Genomic DNA, 23,946 nt, shown 5'->3' with positions numbered 1-23,946 from the left:
TATTAATTTCTTTAAAAAAAAAAAGAAAAAAATCTTACTGACCCCAAACGTTTCATTGGTAGTCTTTGCGATATTATTATAATATTACGAATGATTGGGATAAGTCAATATTTATTTTTACACTATGGTAATGTCTAAATGTCTATATATGGATGTATGGATGGATGAGAATAAAATCTAATGATAAGAATTAGATTTTTCTGAAGACCCCTGAATTAGCTGAAGACAGTGTTTTTACAAAAGGTCACAGACACAGTGTTTGATTTGAGTGGGATTAAAACATGAAAAAAAAAACATGTTCTGAAACAAGAATCCTACCTGACCAACTCCGAGAAAACAAGACCCATTTCAATAAGACTTTCATTTTAAGCAACTTGGATACAAGGCCAAAAAATAAATAAATAAATCACATGTTTTACTGTGGCATTTATGTGAAATCGCTGAATGGCCATAGAACTATGTGAAACCTTACGCCAGTATCACAACTAGCCCCGAGTCGTTCCATTTGGATTTGTTTCCAGCCTAAAGAATGCTATTTTCTTGTAAACGTCAAGCTATTCAGATCTTCAAGTGGACACTGAGTTCCCACTGACAATAACCCTCCTTCATCCAGAAAGCAGCCATCTTGGACCAGATGGCTGCCTGCTTGCTGGCAACACAACATTCGTTTGTATAAGCGCAAATGGAAATCTGATCAACACAGCTACATGTGTTCCTTATTTCAACCCCATCCAGCCTTCTTCACTATAGAGAGAATAGCTGTGCGCTAAACATTGCAAACCACAAACAGAAAGATGACCATTATCTGATCTGAATGTGTAGGAAAGAACAGCTCACAAGTCAGCTGATGTCTTACCATGGACCTGCAGAGATGCCAGTCTCCAAAGTTCATGTTCATTTCCTTCTTGAGCTCATCAAGGTTGCACTGAGACAGAACCCGGCCGTTCACGTTGGCCTACATTTAGGATGACAGAATCTGACATAAGAACATTATGACATTCAACAGCTTACAAACTTTAGATCAATTTGATCTCAGCAGTATGTCAAAGGTTGAAACAAAGTTCCCAATAGAGATTTTTAGGTATGCAGGTTGATGCAGCACAGCTGGCAGGTTGACTAATGCATGTATAATGAAGACATCAGAAATGTCATTGCTTCCTTCAGACGTTGTCCAATGGAAAGAAAGGCCTCATTGTGAAACCTCTGTATGCACCACATGGAGCTGATAAAACCGCTCTTTTCCAATGGATGAACATGGATTTACAGGGATGAACTAATTTACCACACCCCATGTCTCAGTCCTGTTTTTCACTTTTTAATTAGAAATTGGTGTATTTCCATGAAAAAAAATAAGGCATCAGACTAAGAGACAAACTTTCAGAAGATAAAATATTACAAGAGCTGCTTTATTTTCTATTCATTTAATATAAAGTTAGCAGCCCTGTTGACAAAATAAGGACATGTTCAAACACAGTTCAAAACCCATTGTCTGGTTTTATTTTCTAGCAATAAACAACTGAAAAACATAAACATAGAAAAACATTTTATAAATCAAATTAAAAGAAATGAGGAAATTAGAAATGACTTTCTTTTAGTAGGGCTTGCTAGTTTGTGCCAAATGTTGATTTGTACTTAGTTTGGTATCAATAAGATTTTTTAAAATAAATTAATACTTTTAAAAAGGATGGATTAAATTAATTAAACATTACAGCAAAGACTTTATTACAAAAAAAAACACACAAAAAACAAGATTGTTTTCAAATAAATGTTGCTCTTATAAACTTTATATTCGTCAAAGTATTCAATATAATTTATCACTGAATATAATTTCAACAGATTGTTAAAATGTAGAAAATTATATAGAAAATTATGACTTAATTCCTAATTTAGAGGGGAGGAGATACAGAGATCAGATGTGTTTAAAATTAGCTACTTCATACTATGTTAATCCTGTTAGATAATACTTTTTCAAACATATATAACAGCTGTCATAGAAAAAAAACATTAGATTTGCACCTCAAATGCTTTAAAGAAGCAATAGGACAATAAAGTGTACTGTGAAAGTGCCTATTAAGTGCACAGTAAAATCACATGCCAAACCTTTAAATGGACTGCATTCTTTTCAATGGACCTTTTCAGGACACTTCTCCAAAACAAACCTTTTTGATTGTGCTGATATACTGCTCCAGCATGCTGGAGTCCAGACCCTGGATCTATTTCAGCTTCTCACATATGCCATCGATGCTCAGAGAACTGAGGAGGACCTGAGATCCACTAGAAACCACAGAATCAGAGCCCTACACACACATACAATAACTAGTTACTCATTCCATCAGTTCATAATGCATTCTGGAATAGCAAGGCATGAGGCACGGTCAAAGCCATGCAATGCAAAAGCAGTAACTCAAGAAAAAGCACAGCAGTAATCCAATGGCAGTACAGAATAAGGAACTCTGAGCAGTTATGGGTGAAGGATCAATACATGATGGAAATTTCTGTCTGTTGAAGTCATGTATGGGAGCTATTATTACAAGATTAAATGCATTGTTAATGTAAAATGCTAATGTGTAGTGTAGACACAGTGTGGTCTGGATGTCAGTGGTGACCCAGTTTGTTGTGCTGTTATGGTGGATCTTTGGCCTGTGCACTGATCTCATTAGACTTTCAAGCATGATGTACACTCTTAAAAATAAAGGATCCAAAAGCAGGGGTTTGCTGTGATTCCATAGAAGAACCATTCTGGTTCCCCGAAGAACCGTTAACTGAACAGTTCTTAAAAGGAGCCGTTGTTTTTTTCTTAATGTGAAGAACATTTTAATTATCTAAAGAACTTTTTTTTCACTATAAAAAATATTTTGTGCAATAAAAAGGTTCCACAATCTTAAAATTAAAGGTTCTTTATTGGCATCTATGGTTCCATGAAGAACCTGTTACATCCATGGAACCTTTCCATTCCACAACAGGTTCTTTATGGTGCAAAAAGATTCTTTATTTGATTGATCAATTGAAAATGTTCAATGTTGAATATTCTTCACCCAAATATTTTTTTTTTCTTTTAAAGGGGTCATATGATGCGATTTCAAGTTTTCCTTTCTCTTTGGAGTGTTACAAGCTGATTGTGCATAGATAAGATCCCTGAAGTTGCAAAGACTAAAGTCTCAAAACCAAAGAGATATTCTTTATCAAAGTTAAAACTCTGCCACGCCCCCCTAAAACGGCTCGTTCTAACACGCCCCCACATATCTACCTCACTATATGTGGAAATATATGCATAATGTGGCCCAAATGTTCATGCAAAGAAATAAGGCGTGGTTTCAGTACCCACAGTTAGTGTTGAAGCAGCCATGTCAGGGAGACGCTGTGTGTTTCTAGGCAAAAGCAAAAGCACTTCATTTGGCATTTCCGAAAGTAGATACATTTAGGAATCTTTAAGATTACTTACAACAGAAAAGCAATGCATTTTATGGACGACCGTTCCGTGAACCTAGGAGAGGAGGTAATTCTGACTTTGCTATGACAATCTGGCGCTTCTGAATCAGCTACTGTAAGTATGTTTTGTTATTAGTTTAAGTATTTGCAAATGACTGTTCAAATGCGTGTACAGAATGTACAGTATTTGAAAAATAATGTGTTTTTTGAACATTAAAGCATGTCAACATATTCTGATACACCAAATACACAAAATAATGATCTTTAAAAAAGCATCATATGACCCCTTTAAGAACTGTTCACTTAAAGGTTCTTTGTGGTACCCGAAATGGTTCTTCTATGGCATTGTTGCAAAACCACCCTTGATTTTGGTTCTTCATGGATCCATAGATGTCATTTATTTTTTAAAGTGAAATTATAGTCAGCCCACTTAACTAATGCAGCAACCCTGTAGTGACAATATAACATAAATTTAGTTACAATTATTTTAGTTTACTTATCATGAAATTGCTCACTAATTTAATCATTTGGGGCCAGAGTTAACTCCATAAATGACTCAGCATTAGCATTATAAAACTCTGTTCTTCATATGATGGTGACTGGGCCTTGTATCTATATGTAGGTCAGTCTGATTGGGAAACAACTACTGTGATGAGCAGCCAAAAAATATCAAATATGTCCATGATTCTTTGTTCAAAAATGAGTGGTGTGGATTCTCAGCCAAGCTTGACACCAGTTGTTTTCACCTAAAATATTTGTGCTTAAGTCCTATTCATCAGCAGCAGGCATGTTTAATAAGAAAAACACACAAGAAATAAAAGAAAATCAGTGCCTTGAGAGCTAATTGGATGAAACTGCAGAAAAATTAAAAGTAATCAGCCAACCAGGAGAAACCTTTGAATAAAAATTCTCTATAGTCACTACTAATATTCTATAAAATTTCATTTGCACTCAGATTCAAACAAGCTGACGTTAAAATTAAACTTGAAACGCCGGTCTGAACCTATATAATGGAGAAAAACATTTGAGACATTTTAAGTCAAAAACAGTTTAAATTTCAATCTGTCCTTCACATAAATCATCATATGGCTTCAGAGGACTTAAAATATAGCGCACAGGTTGCATGGAAGTTGTTATTGTCCTATCTGGAGCTGGACAGCATGTGATGTTCGGTTGTTCACATACTTTTGGCCACAGTGTATTTGAACAGAAATTTCACAATGACAGAACTGGCTGTTCATTTTGTTCTGGTTTTAAGTGAAACAAGCCAAAATGAGCAGAAGCCCTGAAAATAACACAGTTAATATAAGAAAACTGAAGGGTTTAAATGTTTGTACCCGCTTCGTTCTGAAGGGCTGAGATTTAATCTGGGACTGAGAACACTAGAGAAGACGAGAGGAACGGAGGGATTAGGTCACATGCTTCAATCAGCAATCAATCAAATGTGTACACACAATAACATTATTTATGACAGATGCTTGTCTCACAGCATTCAACCTGCACGGATTTCACAGTACTGATTTGACCAAGCCAAGCAAACAGAGAACTTGAAAAGAATGAAAAGAACAACATTTTGCAGAAAGGACAGACTGGCAAAGAGTTTCGAACAGAAAAGACACACAGAACGAGAATAGGAGAAACTGAGAGGACTTTTCACGACTCCTTGCCGAGAAGAAGTTGTTTAATTCCAAAACGGCCCCACCCTGATGGGCGAGTGTTCGAGCCGGGCGATAAGAGTGTAATTAGCGTGAGGGGCCGGGGAGGAGGAAACAAGACGTGTTCGCTGAAGGAAGCGGCTCGCTGTGCTGATAAGAGCGGCCTCATGCAGCGTGCCGTCCCAGCACTGCTGATGCTAATCCAGCCAGCCTCAGATAGCAGCAGCCTTTCACACCACGCAGAACAAAGCAGCAATGGGGGGACAGACCAGAGAGCGGATCAAATGAAAGAGCAAAACAACAGAGCTGAAGGAAGGAGGGCAGAATATTAGAAGAGAAAGCAGCGGCAGGGCTTGACTCAGGCTATGACAATGGGGAAGAATGACAGAGTTGCAGGAATGGAGAATATGCTGGAGGTGCTGAGAGATGTGTAAATAGTGGTTTTAGGGATCATAAATTGGGATGAATGATAAGTAAGTGAGCATCAGTAATGGTCTAATCTGAGATAATTATGATTTATGATATCTGATATTTGGCCATTTTGAGATTATTGGCATCAGCAGACAGCTGTGGCCGATCTGGCAACAGAAACGTCTTTCCAACAGCCCCCAATCAACGGATATTGCACATTTTCCATTTTAAAAAAGTTTGTATTGAATTGAGTGAATATTGTGTAAAATAAATGTTAATTTTATTCAGAAATTTTGTTTGAAATCATTCAAATTATACTACTGTTCAAATGTTTGGGGTTGGAATGATTTTTAAATGTTTTTGAATCACTTATGCTCTCCATGGTTGTATTTATTTAATCAAAATACAGTAAAAACATTAATATTGTGAAACATTATTACAATTTTAAAATAAGTGCTTTCAATTAAAATATATTTTATTCCTGTGATGGCAAAGCTGGATTACTCCAGTCTTCAGTGTCACATGATCCTCCAGAAATCATTCGAATATGCTGATTTGGTGCTTAAGAAACATTAATTATTAATACCCATATTGAAGGATCCATATGTGACCCTGGACCACAAAACCAGTCTTAAGTCGCTGAGGTATATTTGTAGCAATAGCCAAAAATACATTGTATGGGTCAAAATTATTGATTTTTCTTTTATGCCAAAAAATCATTAGGATATTAAGTAAAGATCATGTTCCATGAAGATATTTGGTAAATTTCCTACCATAAATATATCAAAACTTAATTTTTGATTAGTATTATGCATTGCTAAGAACTTCATTTGGACAACTATAAAGGCGATTTTCTCAATATTTTGATTTTTTTGCTCCCTCAGATTCCAGATTTTCAGATAGTTGTATCTTGGCCAAATATTCTCCTATCCTAACAAACCATACATCAATGGAAAGCTTATTTATTCAGCTTTGATGATGTCTAAATCTCAATTTCGAAAAATGTACCCTTATGACTGGTTTTGTAGTCCAGGGTCACAAATTGAATATCCATATTGTGCTGCTTAATATATTTGTGGAAAATATTTTGTCAGGATTGTTTGATGAATAGAAATTTCAAAAGAACAGGACTTATTTATTTATTTATGTAACAATGTAAACCTTTACCGTCACTTTTGATCAGTTTAATGTTTGCACATTAAAAGTATTAATTTCTTTCAAAACCTTATACATATAGTAAGGTCAAAATGCCTACTAAAAAGATTTTCAGTTACATTTTTAGATTCATTTTACAGTTTTGTAGTGGAATGGTTGAATTCACTTGTAGCATATCAAACTTTGTACTGGCATTTATGTAATACATCTAATTTGTGCATGGCTGTTATGTTAAATAAAGTTTACTAACTACAGTAAATCAAGTAACCGTGCACTCCGTTGTTATTGTTTTGTTTCCCCTCAGATGCGCTGCAATGGTGATCCTGCGCGCAATTCTCAAAACATCCACAAGATGGCGGCGTTTATCGGTGAATCCGATATTACAAAACCGATATCCGATTATTGTAAAATGCTTAAATATCGGGAAAATATCTGTAAATCGATATATCAGTCGATCTCTACTTTGTACTACCTCTGAGTTGTTGTTGTTGTTGTTGTTGTTTTTCAACTGACAAAATAACATTAGTTACCAGTACGGTTGCAAAGGGGTGAAAAATTTCCGGTGAATTTCCGGAAACTTTCCAAAAATCCCTGGAATATTCCAAAAAAAATCCTGGAAAGTTTCCAAAATTTCTGGAATATTTCCGAAATTTACTGCAAATTTTACACCTTTTTGCAACCCTAGTTACCAGTGATAACATTAAAATGATCATTTTGTAAGGAGCATCACCAATCCTACTGCTTCAATGAGGTGCACCACCTGATTTGTTTACTAACTGATTTTGCTGATACATTCAATACACTTAATTCTGTTTCAAAGTCAAATACGTATTAAAAAGTCAAGATGAAGCTTTAGGGGCTAAGCAGCGCAGGCAGAGACTGGACAGCAATATAAGTGTAACATGCCACTAGCATCATAAGTGTATATGTGTGTGTCTGCAGGCAATAAAAGGCTCTACAGCATCTTTTATGCACAGATATAAACACAGACATACGCACTGCTAAAGTTACCATAGAGGGGGATGCAGGAAAGGGAAGACCCTCACTGGAGTCCTCTCTGATTACATCCTGATGGAGGGAGACAGTATGGATGAAAGAGGAGGAACCAGAGGATAAAAGACAGTTATAGAACACACACCTTTAGTATGGACAGGGGAGAGGTCTGGCAGGAATTATGGGGGTTTTCCTGTAACTTCTGAATTCTAGAAACTCCATCAAGTCTTTAATGGGAAATGTTATTGAAAACAAGAGTTTTCAGGCTCTTTTAGAAATGTAGACAGATTCTAACCAGCCAGAAATCACATGGTTATAATGTCATAACCATAAGATATTAAAATATGAGCTAGACTGTAAAGTGGCAGAGATTATTACTCATTTGCCATGCAAAAATGTTAGCCAGTCATAAAGTTTCACATGTACATACACAGAATCAAACAGCTACCGTACCTTTAAGACTAAAACTATGTGAGGAGGAAAGGAAAAAGGTTGTTGAAAACTAAAAACATTTATATAAATTTTTCAGAGAAAATGCTACAGAACCACAAAACTCCACTGCGAGTTTAGCGTGCAAAGTTATAGCATACAAGCCACAGGCTGTTTGTCACAAGGAACTTAAAGCATGAAAAGAAAAAAAGAGAGATACATTTAATATCATGACGCATAAAGACATTATCGTGGCCATATAGACTAGGCACTAAAATGTGCGTCTGGCTGCAGTGACATTGATGCGTTTAGTTATGTACTTACTAGTCCCAGACTGGGGTCCTTATGGAGTTTAGTAGCAGGGCGTGAGGGGTGTGATGGGAGTTGCCAGGGTAATGTCGGGGCAGGTGATAAACATGATGAGGGAAGTAAGGCTATAGAGGTGGAGAGAACAGACAAATACTCAGGAATCTGATGAATGAGGGTCAGGTGAGGGTCAGCGCCACATCAGGAATTCAATGAAAGGTCAAACATACATAACAGCCTATAAACAGACTGATGGTTTATTAGGGCTGGGCTATATATATTGAATATTTCACAAACTATTATTATCATTATTATTAGTGGCAGTGGTACAATTATTATTATTATTATTAATCTTACTACTAATAATAATAATAATAATAATTTGATTATTTATTCTATTATTTATTTATTTATAATTATTCTATTTTACAAAATATTAAGTATAATCATTATAATCATAATCATCTTTTAGTTATTAGTAGTAAATACTGATCATTAAATGATGATGATGATGATTATTATTATTAAGATGAATATGATAAAATATAAAATATAATGATTAAAACAAATATTATTAATAGCAGTAGTAAAATTATTATTATTAATTTTATTTCTGCTACTTACTACTACTACAAATAATAATAATTTATTAATACTACATTAATAATATTACCGTATTAACATTTTATGAAATATTATTATTATTATTATTATTGTTCTTGTTGTTCTTGTTATTATTATATTACTATTATGATTATCATCATTATTATTATTATTAAGCTGAATATGATTAAATATAAAATATAATTAAAACAAATATTATTAAAAACAGTAGTAAGATTATTATTAATTATTATTAATGTTAAAACAATATTTTATGAAATATTACTGTTATTAATAATAATACCACAACAACAACAACAACAACAATAATATAAAATTACTCATCTTATATGATTGATTTATTTGAGAATTATGTTTTTTTTTTTTTAAACATAGGAGTTTTGCTCCTGCACCTATTTTACTATATACTTATCATAGGTATGTTTCAGTAACTCCATAGACACAGGTGCATTTTGCTTGAACACAGTAAGCAATGTCTCTGACTGATGTCTCACCCGGTTGTAGAAGGGGTGTTGGGGTCCAGTAAGCCCATTAAAGTAGCTGCTGTGGGGTTGAGCGGCCGGCAGCACTCCAGCAGGGGGCAAAGAGCCTGTGGGAGAACAGGCCAAAGAGTGCTGCCCAAATGTAGAGTGCGGCCGTACCGAAGCATCTTGTAGGGGCAGTGTGGGATAGCTGACTCCCCCAAGGTGCATCTGCTCTCGTGCATCTCGTACATCTGAAGGGAGGAGGGAAAAAGACAGAGAGAGAGAGAGAGAGAGAGTAGGAGAAAGTTAGATCCAAATCTTGGCCAGCACTTTATAGACATTCAAATCCTCCCACTCACAGTCGACTTCAGCCAAATGAAGCATTTATAGTAAGTTACATGTGAGAAAAGAAAGGCCTTTGCGGTTTGATTCCCTTAGAAAAACACTGATGTTTCCCAACAGAAATCGCAAACGCACCTGGAAGAAATAAACGTGGCTCCCAATGAAATCCACGTTTGCTTTAGCGTCCCAGTCTCAGGGGCTGAAACATACGTCAGAATTTGTTTGGTTGGAAATAATATTAATGAGTCACCCAGGCGGACCAAATAAGACTGTCTGGGTGACCCAGAAACGAGCAGCTCATCGAGCTTCAGTGATGTTCCATTTCCTGAGGTGAACACAATTGAGACCTTACTCATCTCCCTGCGTTCACAAAGAAACCTTTATTGCACAGTCCATTGTCACATTGCACCAAATAACGTCTGCTGTCTCAAAGCATGGCGCAGCTGACCATTATCATGTGATGAGATAATATCATCTCTCATATTTGCAATGATTTAGAGAAATCCACAGCAATATAGCATTGTGTGTGCATTTACTTATCAATATTTAGGGATACAAACAGTTAAGAAAAGCCAGGAGACATCCTCAAAATATAAAAATGAGTCTTCTGTATATGAAATTATTTAATATATACACACTATAAAAAACATCAAGCTATAAATTCCAGTAAATATATAATTTTGTCAATTAGTGTTGATTGCCACCTTGCTTGTTACTGGAAAAAGTTCTAGTTAGTGTTTATGTAGTTGGGTAAGTTTGCATGAATTCTAGCTTTATATAAAAACAATGTCCTTCTTATTTATAGCTAGACAAACGTGTTTGTGTGGGTTTGTACCTGCAATGATCTCCCTTAGATTGGGATCCAGGTTTACAGTATAAGGTAGGAACATCTCCACATCACGAGCGGTGAGAACAGGGGTGTGTGATGAAAGAAACACCTCAAAACTACGAATATCACCATCAATCTCCAACAGAGGCTCCACATCTTTAGTGGTGGGGATGTTTTTAGAAATCCTGCAATGAGAGAGTGACTATTAAAATACAGTACAGAAACCGCAAAGGTATACCAGTTTCAAAAAAATCAACAGGTTTCGAGGCTAAAATTCCCCAAATATTTAAAATGTGGGGGAATAAAATGGAAATAAATGTACCATTAACCCTTTGGTGCTGTTTTTTTTTTAAACTCAAGGTTTTGGCATTTGCTATGTGAAAACACCAAAAAACAAAACAAAAAAAAAGGTGAAATGGTCCTGAAAAAAAACAGTCACACTTGTATTGTTCGCGGTCAAAATTTGGACCTCATTGGAAATAAATGGGAAGCTAATTTCATCTAAAGGAAATGTTTGGTATTGCGCCCAAACAAAATCTTACTGAAAGCTCATTTTTTGATATATCAATCTCAAATATGGAATACAACTTGTTTAGACTTATGGCTTTTATTTCACAGTTTCAGAGTAAACATATTTTGGAAAATATTTCTACTATACTATTTTTGGGCATTTTTCGTCCTTTTTTTCTTGTCAGCAATAATCTGCCAAGTGTCGTCTTTAAAAAGAGACCACACTTAAGTCTGTGCTCCAAAGTAGTGTTAATTTTGTCAGCTATTTTCATTTTAGTCTTAGTCTTAGTCCCGGGCTAAAATTTCCTTGTTAGTTTTTATCATATTTAGTCAACCGTATCCTATTTAGTTTTAGTCAAGTTTTAGTCGACTAAAAGTCTCAACATTTTAGTCTAGTTTTAGTCAAAGAAAACCTGAAATATTTTATTCTAGTTTTAGTCAATGAAAACTTCTCAACATTTTATTCTAGTTTTAGTCAATGAAAACTTGACATTTTAGCAATAAGATTATTATCAATTAACCGTACAGCAGTATTAATTTTGGCAGCCATTTTTAATTTAGTCTTAGTCTTACTCAAATGTACATTTTAGTTCATATCATATCATATTTAGACAAACTTGTCCTGTATTTGTTTATTCAATGAAATGTAAGAGCATTTTAGTCAGGTTTTTTTAGTCAATGAAATATTAGTCACATTTTCGTCATTCTGTATAATGGTTAAACTGATAAAAATAATCGTAATGATTATTGTCATTTGAGAAATTTACTTTTGCACTAAAATGTCCTTGTTAGTTTTTATCATATTTAGTCAACCTTATCCTATGCTGTTTTAGTCAAGTTTTAGTCGACTAAAAGTCTCAACATTTTAGTCTAGTTTTAGTCAAAGAAAACCTGAAATATTTTATTCTAGTTTTAGTCAATGAAAACTTGACATTTTAACAATAAGATTATTATTAATTAACCGTACAGCAGTATTCATTTTGGCAGCCATTTTTAATTTAGTCTTAGTTTTACTCAAATGTACATTTTAGTTCATATCATATCATATTTAGACAAACTTGTCCTGTATTTGCTTATTCAATGAAATGTAAGAGCATTTTAGTCAGGTTTTTTTAGTCAATGAAATATTAGTCACATTTTCGTCATTCTGTATAATGGTTAAACTGATAAAAATAATCGTAATGATTATTGTCATTTGAGAAATTTACTTTTGCATTTCAGGTACTGCACTTTCTCCAGTACACCAAAGACTTATGCAATCTCTCTGTCTACATTATGAAAACAGCTAAAACAAACGAAAAATATTATAACAGTGAAATTCATAGTAATTCCACTAATTCCCTAATTGCAATAGTCTATTTCTCTATTCAAACAACAGCGATTGAGTAAGTGTATTTATTCAGCGACCACAATCGCAAACAATACAGTGAGATCTTAAAGATTTCTTAAATTTGCTTAAAATGTGCTTAGATTTCCAGATTGCTTAAAATAAGCAAAACACCCCGGGCAGAAAATTTATGAATTTAACAGCGAAGCTCTGATTCAGGGATTAGAACTCTTGATATCTGGCAACCGCACTCATGAAAGCACGCGTAGTAGAGGCGTGTAGAGCAGTCTGCAATAACATTCTGTCTCCTTTTTTGACGAAAATAAAAAGAGGTTTTTGGTAAAGTTTTTATCTTTTTGAATACATTTTAGTCTCGTCTTATTTCGTCAACGAAATTGCATGTTGATATAGTCTTAGTTGTCGTTTATTGACCTTATTGTCGTCTCGTCTTCGTCATGGGAAAAAAGCTTGTCAACGAACATTTTTCGTCATAGTCTTCGTTAACGAAATTAACACTACTCCAAAGCATGGAAATTGTTGGAAATTTAATTTTCAGGTGCTCAAAAAGTGGTTAACAGATAATATGTAAATATTATATTAATTATGTAAAACCATAACTATTTTCATAAATATAATTGAGTACATTTATCATTTTTGATGGCCACACGAGCAGCAAAAGAGGGTTAAATGAACACTACCTAACTAAATAAATAAATAATATATTGTCAATCAAATTATATACAACTCCCTCATAAAGGCAAAATGCCCCTGAAAATCAGTTCCAGAGTATAAACATTGGGGTTCATAAAAAAGGACATTTCTGACATTGATGCAGACTGACTGATTGATAGATTGATTTATGGTCAGATTGCTTTTGTGTGTATTAAATTAGTATTTAGTATTAATTATCATCAATAACATGAAAATCTACTCTAAACCGGCTTACTAGTCACAAGCGCACACTCTTAGCCCAACTTTTTGAGCGTATATGTGGTTACCGCACCACGGTGGTTATTTCTGCACCACGATGTCAGGCGCTTTCAGATAAATGCCTTCCCATTGCAATTTATCTTATTGAGCGTGGAAATTCATATCAACTAAATCTGAAGATCTGTTTCTGCTGAACACAGACATTTTGCAGAACCCATACTTCTTCCTCTATCTTCTTATCTGCTCCCAACCCACGCCTCTGTCTCTCTGCTCTCTGCTGAATCTTCTTATTGGTCGGTATGAGGGCACAATAAGTCCTTTTTACTGATACTAATACTGATCGAGCCGGTGAGCTCAGTGCTTGGCCCCGTCCCATACCACCGGTTTAAGTAATCTGATTTGAGCTGTTTAAACTGGGCAGGAGAGAGATGACACAATGACACTCAGATGACCTGTTGCTAAACTGAGGTGGTGAGGCAGTGTAAACAAACACTGATATCTTAATGGGAGACAATACACACCTGGAAGGAGCATCTGAAACACTCAGTTCATCAAATGACCTCTGACCTGATATGGCACAACTATTTACACTGCATCCTAACCAGATACAACAAAGCCACTCTATATTGTGTTGGTTGTTTGGTTTCTATTTCTGCATTTCCAGCTCAAACCGAGAGCTCACTGGACCAAAACTCCACTCCTCATGTATAATAAACATCAAACATGGATGATCCAGCTGAGATTATTTGTGGAAGTTGTGGAATAAATCACATATCAGTGTTATCATTGTTAAATCCAGTACTACTTAAGTATTATTTATACACTAGTATAGTATTTATTAATATTTTGAATTAGCTTTTATTTTTATATTTTCAGTTTTAATTTTACTTCAAGTTTTTTTTGTGCAAATGAGCCTTTGTCTTTTTATTTTTATATTATTTACAATATTTCAATACAGCTTTAATTCATTTTTATTTTAGCTTTAGTCATTTTAGCATGCAAACAAACTTTTTTTATTTCAGTTAGTCATTAGTTTTTCATGTAATATTTAGATTTTATTTTATTCTTATTTCAATTACTGAAAACAATGTTTAGTTTTTGTAGTTAACAGTAACAGCACAACAAAATAGAAAACTAAATTAAATTTAAAAATACATTTTTATGACACCAAAATGAACTGAAATAAGATAAAAATGGCCACAAATTGATTAACAATACATCAAATTATATAAATAAATACATATATGCATACATAAGACAAAATTAGCTGAAACAAGAAAATCTAAAATTAACCAACTTAGAATGATAGTCAAAACAAACTAAATAAAAATAATAATAGAATAATAATAGACAAAGCACAAATAAAAATAAAATAGAAAAACTAATACATTAAGACATATATGACAAATCCATCAAATTTCACAAGAAAAATCATAAAAATAATTATGTCCTTGATCCTTCTACATACAGTATGAAAATAGTGACACATGACACAAGGCTCCGCCTACAATTGAAATCATTCATAAGTGATCTTATTGGGGGTGAAATTCAGGAGATCTAATATACCAAGTATATAGTTTTGCTGATGGAGACAGTGATGTTATTTTGATTGTTTTGGCTGAAATAAAAACTGGTGTAGGGTTCCCTTTATAATTATTTTTTTAATTTACAAGCAATTTCTGAATGAAAATTGTTTATAAAAAAAACAACAAGTAACAAACTGAATTTAATGTGGAATTTTTAAGTACAAAGACTGAAATGGTGTTTTCTTGTAAAACACTCCAATAATCTTTCAAAATAATTTTTTCAATTTTATCAAGATTTCACAATAAGATTTTATTGTATTACACAGCATTTTTACAGTCTGTTTTGACCGAAAAAAAATGCTTGTTGCCGGTTAGGACACAGCGTTACGGTCATTATGACCTGGATGGCATGTTAAAATATCATGTTCCAAAAGGTTTAAGTTTAGAAGACCATTTAAGTTAATTGCTTTGGTCCCATCATTCTCTGCTGGCTGTATAAATAGCGATGGTCACCAAATGACTCACATTTTCAGACGTGAAGTGTGTGTGTTGGAGGGCGAGCGAGTGGCTGGGTGTGAGAGCAGATGTTGAAGTCATTGGACAAAGGCCCACACTGTGCTACAGCAGGCCTGTGTGTCAGCGGGTCAGAGTAGGATGCTGTGCTAACAGTCAGCTGACATTCCGCGTGATGGACATTAGGTAGAGGTCTCGCACTTTAGGGTGGAGCTCAAGGACGTGACCAACATAAAGATCAAACTTGAGCGCAAACACATGCTTGCTAGTCTGTTCCACACACACACACACATGTAGAAATATCACTTTAAGAAGGGCTGAACAAGAGAAACGTGTGCTGGTGAGAGAGGTTTGGTTCATTTCCCACGCACTGGATTAAGCAGAACTGGGCAGATTGTGTCTCTTCCGAAATCCAGCTGGGCTTGTTTATTTGTATGTGTGTGTGAGCATGCTCACAGACAAACAGGAGCCAGTGACAAGAGCCTCTCTAGAGAACCAACTTCCTCTGTCACAAGACACACACACACACTTTCCACAGCCTATGCTTTAAAGGAACCTGCTTTAGAGAAGGAAGAACATTTAAGAAGGATCCAAAAATATTATACAATTCTTTGTAGCCAAGTATGTGCCTCTTACACATATTCGATTAATGATCTATGAATTAACAGTGTTTGCTAAGGCAAGCATAGTCTCACACAGCCAGACTTTTGACTTGCCTTTGCGTCTGGTCCATATTGCTAAGACAAGATGAGACTGCCTGACTGACACGATAAGTGATAACCCACAGTGTGTTTAGAAATTTATTTGGAACAGAGGTTTGAATTTTACAGACTTCAGAAGAAGAAGACAAAGACAAATGTATTTAATTTATTATTATTATTATTATTATTAACATTAAGTAATAATAATGATAAAATAATAATGGTAATAATAATAATGTATTATGCAATTTATTATTATTATTATTATTATTATTAACATTTAATAATAATAATACAATTGTTATTACTAAAATTAATTTCTATTTAACTTTATAATAATATTAAATCAAATATACATTATTATTACTAACAAATTAAATATAAATTAAGATTAAATAATAAGAAGAACTATCATTTATGTTTAATTTATTATTTTTTAACATTAATAAAGTTTCATTATTATTAATAACATTAAATAATAAAAAATACTACCACTACTACTACTACTACAAACAATAATAATAAATACCATAATATTTTTAATTATTACTGATGCGTTGATATAAGATTTGTGCATTTAATTGGAATTGAGTTATTTTAAGTTTAACACCTTGATTCAAAGAACATTTTATATAATACTTCTGAACAATTTGAAATCTTTCTTTAAAAAAATAGCAGAACATGAAATCAGTGTAACATATCAAGAGTGAAAATGTTAAGCTTATGTCTTTATGAAACCCAATATATGGCTATTTTCAAAGTTGTAACGACAGCACAAATTGCACCACAGTTTTAGTAGTAACTTTAAATTGGACGTCCATAATGAAGGGTTTGTAATCATGTAATTCTAAATGGAGATGTTTGTCATTGACTTGTTTATGGAATACAAAAACAAACACATACATTCAATAGCGTGCAGGGAGCAGTTGATGAGAAAACTGCTGTATTTAATCTGGCGTGTAGTGCGACAGCGCAAACACCCCGACACAGGCCTCGTCCAAACACAACACCCAGACTAAAACATCCGAGGCATCCATAAACACATCAGAATGAAGATGTCATTCCAATGACTGGCTAAAACAAGACTAACCAGACAAGGAGGAAGAGACACATCTGCAGGCCTACAGGGGAATTTTCACTCTTTGCCAGACCAGGCCATATCCCTACACAACACAAATCAATGTGCCAGGTCCCTGCGTCTTCATTTCAGCCTTTTGTGTTAGTCAGACTGGTGTTTTTTCTGGCCATTTTGCGGTTTTATTAAAGGGGTCATGAACTGAGAAATCAAAATTCCCTTGATATTTTGACATGTAAGTGGTCATTGTACTATAAAAAACATCCTGTAAGTTTCAGAACTCAAAACTTTCCCATTAGTCTACAAACAGCTTATATTGAAGCCAATCTGCCAAAACGACGTATGACGTAATAGTGTGGCTAAACCCCGCCTCTGAAGACGATCATCAACGCCTGCTTCTACATCACAGCCTGTTTAGCCCCGCCCACTGATCCGTGCATGTTGTGTGCATCCGTGCATCCGTGCATGTAACTAGAGAGGCAAATGCAGGTCTACACAGAAACCAAACGATAATGTTGGCTCTGAAGACAACAAGACGCTGTTCAGTGCCAAGTTGTGGAAAAGCAGTCTTTGTATGGCAACTTTATTTTGTAAACTTTATTTTTAATGAAGTTCCAGACCGTGTCAGTAAGAACATGGTCCTTTGTTCACTTCATTTGACTGCGGATTCGTTTACAAACAAGGCATAATTTGACCCAGGATTTTCAGAAAGATTGAAACTAAAAGACAATGCTGTGCCGAATATATTGGATCCGACAGTAATGTCGCACCACACAGGTGTTGAGTAGCTGTTTTTTAATTATGTGGTCACTATTGCTTTGTCTGTTATTACAGATCGTTTGATATGTACTGAGTATTTATTCGTTTTTAACCTAAATCACAGCAGCATCCATCTATGAAGGATGTAGGCTGTCAAACATACACAACTGTTAGCCAATCATACCAGTGGGCGTTTTCAAGTCTACAATCTGCCACGCCTATTCAAACAGAGCGTTCTGATGAGGGGGGTCAAAACAGGACAGAAAACAGCCTATTACTACTAAATTATGATGTTTTTTTTATGTAAAATTAATGTTATAAGTGGACCTCAGAGAACAGTACAAAATAATAAAAAGGGCAGTTCATGACCCCTTTAAAATGATGTGAAGAACAGAGGAGGATGAGATCAATTCAAGCAATTTCATTTCAAAATATTCAAAATATAATATCAACCAACTTTTTATAATTTAATAAATGAGTTGAAAGAATGAATAGAATGAAAAAAAAAAGACAAAAAAATTACCAATATACCAATATACTCTTACTAAGGCATTTTAATATACACTATCTTTCATATAAGTATTTTTAAAGATAAATTAAAAGACTTAATTTCGGCAAGGACACAATAATTTGATCAAAAGAGACATTTATAATGTTTCAAAAGGCTTCTATTTCATACAAATGCTGTTCTTTTGAACCTTCTATACACACAACTGTTTTCAACACTGATAAGAAATTTTTCTTGAGCACCAAATCAGCATTTCCAAAGTATCATATGACACTGAAGACTGAAGTAATGGCTGCTGAAAATTCTATTATTATATAAAATAGAAAGGTTATTTTAATTACAATACCATTTCACAATGCTACTGTTTTTACATTTTTATTTTTTTTTTATCAAATAAATGTAGCCTTGGTGAGCATATAGGAATTATTTCAAAAAAAAAAAAAAAACCTTGAAGAGTACACTCTTAAAAATAAAGGTGCTTCACAATGCAATAGAACAACCTTTTTGTCTAAATGGTTCCATAAAGAACCTTTAATATCTGAAGAACCTTTCTGTTTCACAAAAGGTTCTTTGTGGCGAAAGAAGGTTCTTCAGATTATAAAAAGGTAATAAAGAGATGGTTCTTTAAAGAACCTTTGACTGAATGGTTCTTTGTGGAACCAAAAATGGTTCTTCTATGGCATCGCTGTGAAGAACCCTTTGAAGCACCTTTATTTTTAAGAGTGTAGTGTGTGAAAAAGAGACGAATATAAAGTCTCAGTCAGACTTTAGTCAGATGCATCTATTGCCAGAATTAGGTTCTACTAACAGTTTTGTGAAGATGCTCTTAAAAACATAAGACTGAGAGATGCGTGGTTTTCTCATGGCCAGTGAAGATAATTGTTAAACGATTAACTTGATTAAACACTATTTTATTGGTCATTATGATGCACAATTCAAACAGCAGGCCTTCAGCGCATTCAGTCTGTGGTAAAAATTCTAAATTGGCAAAAGTGAAGATGTGTGTTTTTAATTAGACAGCGACAATGTGGATATGGATGTGATATAAGCAGTTACAGGTAATTTTATGAGACACAGTAGGCAGTGAAGCAAGCTAATTCCACCCCAAACCCACTATTGTTAGTATTTGTATTCAACTATTCATATACAGACACAAACATCAGGCCATGGCCAAGAGAAAGCTAATCTTTCCCCAGCTGTACACATCTTCTGTTACAGCAGGCTAAGAATACTATTTATAATCAATTGAGGCTGATGTAATTCTTCCACCAGAAAAAGAGAGCTTTTGAAGATGGTGGGAGAAGAAGTTGGCTTTGACATCAAGTGATTTGTTTAGCAATTACTTTTGACATTCTTGCTTTTGCGTCGAGAGAAAATTGCAAAGGAAAAAAAGTGCTATCATTCATCTGTCATGGAAGCACTGGGAGTGAGGGAAATTAAGCTCTGTTTAAGATACTTGCCGTTTTAAAGAGTGCACACAAAGATAAAAGCACATCAAGAATACCAAAGGCGTCTCAAACAATACTGCCATTGATCAGGGCCGTGTTGCGTCGTTCGGTTAGTGGTGTGGCTGCCTTAAATGTTGGCCACTTGAGAGGTCTCTCATCGGGTTTATCCAAATGCTAATCGATCCCAAAGCTGGCTTAGCTCTTTTTTTCTTCCTCCTCTTCTTCTTTTTCAAAGACTCCCACACACAGCAGCTGACGGGAAAGAGTATAATTCTCCCACTATTTTCCCCTTTGGCCGGGTGCTGAATGTGGCACTTGACTTTGCTTACAGCCACCCTTGTGTGGACAGTTTGAGGACACTCAATGAGGCTCAAACACGGCGGTGCCCCCCTGCCCTCCATAAGGGGCCCAAAGACGCGTAATGCCAACACACATTTCTTTTCTGAGCTCCATAATGAGAATCAACGTGCCCACCATGAAAAGAACAAAAGTCGCCATCACTAGTCATAGTGTTTTGTATGATAGGTGGGCGGTGGCAGCCGTGAAGTGCTAAAAGAGGCGGGAATGGTGGCCTGAGACGTGGAGTTTGCTTCTATATTATGGCGTCTTGGGAGTGGTGAACGGAGTAGATTTTCACTCCAAGAAGTTGTATTCACATCCCAATTAGTTTAACATCTTTGTCAATTTTTATCTCTTATCTCTTGCAGTGAGTTGTAAATCACAAATACATAAGCCTGAGATGAACTAAGAAGTGCAAGAACCCAGAGAAACTTCCAAACTGACAGCCAAACTTTGAGAAATGAGTAAACCCATCTGTAAGCAAAAGCATCTTGCCCAGAAGCATAAAAAAACTCTAATAAACTTCCATGGGATTTTTTTCCCCATTGATGAAAGCTGAGCGCTACCCCTGAGAAGCAGTGGAACACAATTATTCTGGAAAACAATAGATATTTATAGATCTAAGTCTAATGATGTTGGTTACTGGCAGGTAAAGCTTTGAGAGGAACATTGCCCAAAATAGATTGATTAGACACAGTAACTCGATCAAAGTGATGGCTTTCTCTTTTTATACATACCAAGGTACATCTAGAACAGATCCTTATGATTAATCATAATCTGATCAAAGGGTAAAAACATCTTTCCAAACATATACTTTTTGACTTTTCTGTGCATGTCCTCTGCACATGTTCCTGGAATTGGCTGCGGTAACTGGAGGGTCCACTAGGTGGACACACTCCAACCTCTTCCACAACGCTCAACAGCTGGGCCGCAAGAAGACAACAACGGAAAATATATATATATAAAAAAAAACTGTGAAATTAACTGACAAAGGTTGAAACAACAATAATGTATGTGGCAAGGAGGTCCGAAGTTACCTGTACTTGAGTTAACTAAAGAAAAAGAAAGAGGACGTTACTCCAGGTTTTACTCAACCTGGACAGATTTAATCGGACAAACAAGCCGGTTCATCTGAGTTTTAGCTGCTTTAAAAAGTTAATATCACAAAAAGCAGTAAGGAACCATTTAAAGCATACTACTCTTGCTTAACGTAAATATCAGTCTCAACTGATCAAGATCTTGCGGTCTTTAGTCTTTAAGTAGGCCGTCATCTTTCTGCAAAACCCTTTATAATGCCTCTACCTTAGAGTTGCATCACACATGAATTTCAGTCTTAGCCACAACAGTGACATGTTATTGAGTACATCCTTAGTTTCACACTAAGTTTCTCTCCTCAGATTTGCTGACACAACACCTTAGGGTTCCGGGTGACAACTTCAGTTCCCTGGAAACTTGGTGATTAATGGATAAATAATTAGCCTTGACACATGTGAGCCAGCATGATGGCCTTTCTTTTATTCAGAACAACGGCCATGAAAATGGACCTCACGGCACAACGCAGGAACGATCTAAAGAGCGACTTTAAATCCCACTGTGCAGCCCACAACCTCTTCCCCAGTTTCAAACTCATCTCATCCATCTGGAGGTCACTTTGTGCACCCAATAAATGCACTCCCTCTTAGATTGGGCTTCTCTCCTTTAGGGAATAGATGGGGCTTTCAACAGCCTAATCATTTATAGGGCCTCTGGGCAAATAATGGCTGCACTTTTTAAATTACTAAGTTTACCTCTTCCACCAAAGAGTTCTTGAAGGATCAGGTTCACAGACAATAGCTTCCCTCCAAAGGCGGAGGAGAAAACACATCGAGATGCTAGAGACAAGACTGGTACGTGACAAAAATACAAATTCACAGAAAAGTGAGAAGTCCCAACTCAAAGGCAAAGGGGTTCAAAAGAGCAGAATAAAGGAAGCCGTGTACTTTTCAGAATAATTATTTAAAGGCTTATTAGGCTTTTCGCACAAAGGAAATCACATAAATGTGCTTCAGAAGGCACTTTTATCTCCCGACGTAATTGCGACTGAAATTACAATAATTGTACCAATTAAAGTAATCCTGAATGAACAGTATGTCATCTTAATGTTTCAGTACTTGGGAGAAGAGTCTGTCTAATTAGCTCCAATAGCCTCGCATGCATTTCTTTTCGAGTGTCATTAGTTAGAAAGTTTCACTAAAAATCACTTAAATCCTGGATTTGAAGTCCAGCACTGAGAGCCAATTGTTCCCTCAATGAATAAGCCGAGCATTGTGACAGGAAGCATTGTGAGAGGGATGAGCCTTTCAGAAAGCGGAAGGGCTTCCATGTTCTTTTTCTTTCACCGGTGAATGTCACAACGAGTTGGCATGCCAAGAAGACGCCGAGAGGTGCGGGAGGTGTGGACGAAAAGGTGAAGGGGCGTGTCCTCCTTCATGCGCGTTCACATTGAATCCCTCCAGCGATTGGTCATTTTGGAGTGCGCCACGCCAACTCTCCTGGTGGGTTAATTAACAAGGGCCGCTCTCTGAGTAGGGGAGGAGGGGACATATGTTACAGGGCCAGAGCCGGCTGATAAGGGGAGGGCAGGCTGGGCATGGTACCCGGCCCACTCAGGTTCTGTCATACCATCCTGGCACAAGCCGGACACCAGATGTCAGAACAGAACCGGCTTGGCGGGCCACACCTCATAACAAGCACAAAACTGGTGCAAAGTGCCATAAATAAACTCCCGGTGGATCTGACTCTGCTCAAAAAGTCCACTACAGATCATGGCCATCAGCCACCACCACAACGTCTCTCTCACTCACTCGCTTTCCATTTGGACTTCCGCCTGTTTGCTTTTTATGGTAAAACGGCCTATATATGTCTCACTATAACGAAGACATTCTCGGCCCGAAATAATGGCCATAAACATGGGTCGCGGAAGCAGGGGGGCCGCCCGGGCCTGGGCCCGGTTACTTTTGAGGTCTGGTACAAATATGACATGGGCTAGAAAAATACATATGAGCCTTATAGCCTATGTATGCACATTTAATCATTAAAAGATCGCGATCTTGATTCAAACACATGCAATCTTATTCCTAAATGACGGTGATTCTGCTATGTCTATTAAACCTTTGAAATCAATCACATCGGAATATTTAAACCTGCTTTTGCGCAGCTGCTGATCCAGAGAGAGCAGCGCTCATCATGTAAAGCTTTGTTTGAAACAGCTTCACAAACAGTCTACTTACACAGTAGGCTACATTTCTGTGTTGCAAACATTAAATAATAACGAAAGTATTGATAAAAGTTTAAAGTCCGGATGTAGACTCTGATGTTGCTGGAGCCGCGATCACAATGGGTCTTTGAAAGTAGCCTAATGATACGCTGCAAATAATGATTGTATGCGTTACATTATTCCAGTAGGTGGCGAACAGTGAGTGTTAAATGTATTTGATGTCTGAATCATTCATTCAAGAGATTCAAAACGAAACAAGTCTTCATTTATCTTCATTTATTTAAAATGATTTTTACATAATTAGGCTAATTCGTTTAAATTAATACATATTTTTAAATAAACTCATTTACTATAACATTAATAAAACATTTTGTCAGAAACTCAAGTAAATTACATATTTTGTTTGGTTGTCTGTTT

General features: G+C 35.7%; 1 pseudogene; it reads right to left on the bottom strand.

The window, feature by feature from the left end:
* The window catches only part of LOC107707683 (kinase D-interacting substrate of 220 kDa-like), a 54,867-nt pseudogene that overhangs the window by 3,705 nt on the left and 27,216 nt on the right, over positions 1 to 23,946 (bottom strand).

The sequence above is a fragment of the Sinocyclocheilus rhinocerous genome, unplaced genomic scaffold (assembly GCF_001515625.1).
Source record: "Sinocyclocheilus rhinocerous isolate Xijiao unplaced genomic scaffold, SAMN03320098_v1.1 scaffold415, whole genome shotgun sequence".
Taxonomy (NCBI): domain Eukaryota; kingdom Metazoa; phylum Chordata; class Actinopteri; order Cypriniformes; family Cyprinidae; genus Sinocyclocheilus; species Sinocyclocheilus rhinocerous.
The sequence above is the reverse complement of the archived record's forward strand: the minus strand, read 5'-3'. Positions and strand labels throughout refer to the sequence as shown.